Source organism: Pinus tabuliformis, chromosome 4_1 (assembly GCF_031772625.1).
Source record: "Pinus tabuliformis cultivar Carrire ecotype Pingquan chromosome 4_1, CPIR1, whole genome shotgun sequence".
Lineage (NCBI taxonomy): Eukaryota > Viridiplantae > Streptophyta > Pinopsida > Pinales > Pinaceae > Pinus > Pinus tabuliformis.
The window spans coordinates 606,525,554-606,530,423 of NC_142303.1; the positions used below are offsets into that span (position 1 = coordinate 606,525,554).

Sequence of the window (4,870 nt, forward strand, 5' to 3'; positions counted from 1 at the left end):
TCCTCTTCCAGTTTCCATCAAAAGTGTCTCCATGGGGGTGATCTCTATGGCTTTTCTTCAGCCGAGCTCTAAAACCATGTTAATTTTTCATAGGAATATATTGTTCTTTGCTTTGATAATTGCATTTCTCCATTAACACATTAAGTTAACCCCATAGCATTATAACATTATTCAGATTAACATCGTTATTCATCAACATATGCAACTATGTAGAAAGAACAATAACATCATCATCAATGCAACAGAACATAAAGGAACAATAGAAGAAAAGCATGCACACATAGAGACACCAGGATTGGTTGGAGACCAGGGAAAAACCCACTATGGGGAAAACCCTTGCAAATCTTATTTTAATATATTGTCATCAAATGATTAAGAAAAAGTGAGTACAATGATCCATATCTTCACAGAAACTAGAATATCCATGAAATGCATCTAAACATCAAAACTCTGATTCAGATAACTATAATGTATTGTCACTGCCTGTAGCCTGCTGTCGAACACTTTTGTCACTGAGAAAAATCTTTAGAATACTGAAATCACATCTTGGAGTCCCGGACGCAAGGAGGAGGAGTTGTGCGAGCGACTATGATAGACTAGACCGCTCTCTGTGAACTACATGATAGCAACTAAGGGAGCTCAGTTGTTCCCATACCATTTTGTGCGAGCGACCAGGGACCAAACTGACCCAGACTCTCGGTCGCTCTCATGAAGACTTTGTGTCAACATTCAAGGGTCCCTAGTCATTCTCATAGTCTTGTGTGCCAGTGTCCAGGTACTAAAATGCCCATTTCCGTGCCAGTGTCCAAGAAATAGAAAACCCTAGTTTAGTGTGAGCTTCATCCTATAGTTTCGAACCCTTAAGCGAGCTTCTTCTGTCAGAATTGTGCTAGCCAAGACAAAATAGAAGAGGAGAAGAGAGCTTGGTTAATGTGTCCAAATGAGCTTGAGGTATCTTCTATTTATAGGATTCCATGAGGGTCCACTTGACCTGCCCATTGGTACATGTGCACAGGGCTGACCTGATCCAGAATATATGTATGAATAAAATAATTGACAACTCAACTTCCACTTGTCCAAATGAGGTGATATTTAGGTCGATTTTGGTCCTCTCGAAAAGAGGAATTCAATGAAACCATTGTCTCCATCAAATGAGTATTCCAAAGTGTATTTTGACTGCAATTGCATATTTTTAACATAAAAAACAATGCAAATAATCAATACATTGTTAGATGGTGGTATGATGCAGATATCCCATTTAATGCTGCTCACTCACCTTATTACCAAGCTATGTGGGACTCTGTTATAGCTGTAGGAAAGGGCTTCAAAGGCCCTAGTATGCATGACTTGAGAGGAGCTCTTTTACAAAAAGATATTTCTTCCATTGATCAGTATTCGACTGAGTATAGAGATTCATGGCTTAAAACAAGTTGTTTTATCATGTCAGATGGATGCACTGATGGAAAGAACCACACTATCATTAATTTCCATATTTCTTGCCCTCAAGGAACCATGTTTTTGAGATTAGTTGATGCATTTGATAAGGTGAAGGATGCAACCCTTCTATTTGAGCTTTTGGATGACATTATTCAAGAAGTGGAGGAGCAGAATGTTGTGCAGGTCATCACTGATAATGCCTCAAACTATGTTCTTGTTGGAAATATGCTTGAGTCCAAATATAACATTTATTTTAGACTTTATAGGCCATTTAGAGACTCGTTGCTTATGTATTTTGTCGATGATATGTATTGCACCCAATGCCATTTTGATATATTCACCTTTACATGGTATATAAATGAGCAAACTTTGCATATTTTGTCTCTATTGGCTTGGAATCATGGTTTTAAATCTTAAAAATAGTTTTTTTCATTAAAAAATAATTATTTAATGTATTTTTTTAAACACTGGTTCATTTTCCAGTTTGAAACTCAGTTTATTAGGTGGACCGGTCTGGTCACCGGTTCCGGTTTATAAAACTATGACTAAGACCTACCATGTACAAGTTATTATTCTCTTCTAATGTATGTTTCGGTTTGTGATAAGCATTTGTTGGTGGCAATTTTAGATTTTCTATTAGCTTGTATGGTACGTTCATTTTATGGTCATCAAAAATATGCATTGTAGGTGCTACAATTGGCATAATTAAATGGAGTGTAGGTTGTCAATTAATGATAAAATATGATGACAAACTATCTTTCTTTCAATTCTTTATAGAGTTTACGCTCTGTCCTAACCCATCAAATGAAGCTACTCCGGGAGTAAAAAATGATTCCTTAGCAATATAAAATTGTGTTGGTATTGCAAAACACTGGATAAATGGACAATTTATCTTATTCATCCTCCAAACATGTTGCTGAATGATAGCCACTAGGATCATTTCGCATAGCTTGAATTAGTTTCTTGACATTCTAATGAGGTTGCATCTCTAGTTCTTATTGCCAGTTGTAGGACATGATAGCAACGTAATGATTGCAGATGCACTTGGAGACTTTATTTGGTTTGCATTCCATAACTTAGTGCTTATTGTAACAGGGGCTGGAGGATCATGGATTCATAGATCTCACCTCCATATCACAATTAGAGTGAGAATTTCAACACTAATGTAACTAAGAAAATAAATCACCTAGCATGACTGGTGTTGAGGTTTTGTGGAGGTAGGTCACAGGTAGAAAGGAGGTCATGAGGTCGAAGATTTGAGTGAGTCACATAAATCACTAATTCATACAATTGTGATTTTGTGACTATCGACTCAGGGTCTGAGGAATGGTTAGGTCGCTAGGTCGCAAAATAGGGCAGGTCGCATGAATCGTTGATTGTCTTAGGTGCGATTATGCGTCCTTAAGAATTGAAGGATCACCAGGATATCCCAGTCACATTTTCTTGTTGCAACCTGAAAACTGGTCACATTTCCTTGTTGCAACTTGGAAATGGTCGCATTTCCTTATTGCAACTTGAAACCAGTCACATTTCCAATTCCCAATTAGGTCGCATATGTTTGCATCAATTTTGCTCCACTTAGATCTGACATCAAATGTTTTATTAAATAATAACACATGTAATTTCGAGCCATGATAAACATGACCAATGCAAACCAAATAAGATTAATAGAAGAAATCCTTGCCCCAGGGAATATTCTCCACATCCACTCAGGAAGCTGGAAAAATGTTTCAAAGAACATTTTTGTCCCATCAATATTCAACTACAAAATAATTTCAAGCCAAAAAAATAAAGAGTATCCATTGTCGCTTTCGCTCGTGAGGCCAAAGAGTTTCCCATGCTCTCGACGCTACATCTTTTGTGCTTAGTTGATATGGAATTATCGCTCCATCACCATCTTCATCCTTCAGATAACTTGCAATAGTTGTTGTGTATGATGGATCCTCTAACAAAGAGAGGATAACATAATAGCCAGTGATTGGGCGAACCATGCTTGCTACAACACCAAAGCGAAAATGCTTCTGTCTTGTGTTTGGAAATGACCCACCAAAAGGAATTTAAGACCATTCCTCCTCATATAAATGTGAAATTTGTACTCCCAACTTTTTTAGGTGTGCATGTAGTCTCTTCTTCAATGGTTCATATGGAATTGCAGGGCGTGAAGCTAGACACGTTTCCTCAAAAAGAAAAAATATGCATGTTGGTGATAATGGCATGGCATAAAGAGATGTTGGTAACTACAAATCATATTATGTGTTATTTTGGTTCATGTAATCTCAATAATCCATGAAAACTATTATTTCAGGGTCATGAGAGTTTTCAACTTCGACCTCCATGCCATATGCATTATGCACACCCACTGGTGGACCATCTAGCTCATATTGAAAAAATTTCTAGATGTTGCCCCTGATGCAACATTAACAAGCCTGCAAGTAACTGCCACTCCAATTTTACAAAAGAGAACACTATGACCATTGTTTGCTTCAGTAAACTTCCCAACTTTGGAATTGAAAATTAGAACTCCAGCTTCAACACCTGAAAATAGCCAAATATTTTAATAGTTCTTTCACGAAGGGGATTTCGACTCACACGACCATAGGACCGTCCAATTAAAAGGGGTTTGTTCCTTTTAACTACACAGTTGTGTCTTTCCAAACATGCCCTATAAATTTTTCATAATCGAGAGCTTCAAATTCATCCTCCCACACACCATAGTTATTAGTAAATGGCATGTCAGGCCCAATGAGACCCACAATCAGGCCTCACTTAGCTGATTTTGTTGTTAGTGACAATCCTGCTGGACCACATCTCATGACTACCAAGTCCAACAGTTCATTTCCAAGTCTAAGTGGTTGCAACTTCCACCAACAACCTCTTTGATAATGTGACATTGCATGACATCATCAGATATGACTCCAAAGTGATACCATGACCGAATAAAATGCCACATAGCACCTATAACTTTTCATAAAATAAAACAAATCCCTTTCAACCATTGCAAAGAACTCTTATGATAACTAATATAAAATGTATCTGTCGGCCACATTGTTAAAATAAGCTCAAGTATGAATCCAATAATATAAGATCTTCCAAATGTAACATTAAGAAACATGGGTAAGCTAGTGCTAGCAACATTATTAAGAATTGCTTCTAATAATGATAAGTCTTATGGTCCAATTGCGGAATTGCAAACCCTGGACATACAAAAAGGTGTGCATCATTGTAATTTTGACAACTTCTTAATTTCTAATTCATTCAACCTAGATGAACATGTATGGAGAAGCAGTCCCAGAACACTTTTGAATGAGCGCAAATATTTCAAACCCTCATTGATAGGAATGGAGTAGGGTAGGTATGTAACGTTATTCCTCACCTGACAATGCTATAGTGTAATGCATGCATCATAGATTTTTCATGAAAATGCATCCTAGAG

General features: G+C 37.2%; 1 pseudogene; it reads right to left on the bottom strand.

Annotated features, from left to right (window-relative positions):
* Nucleotides 1-2,980: 2,980 nt before the first annotated feature.
* LOC149177462 (lycopene epsilon cyclase, chloroplastic pseudogene) lies at nt 2,981-4,328 on the bottom strand (annotated as a pseudogene).
* Between the last annotated feature and the right edge of the window lie 542 nt (nt 4,329-4,870).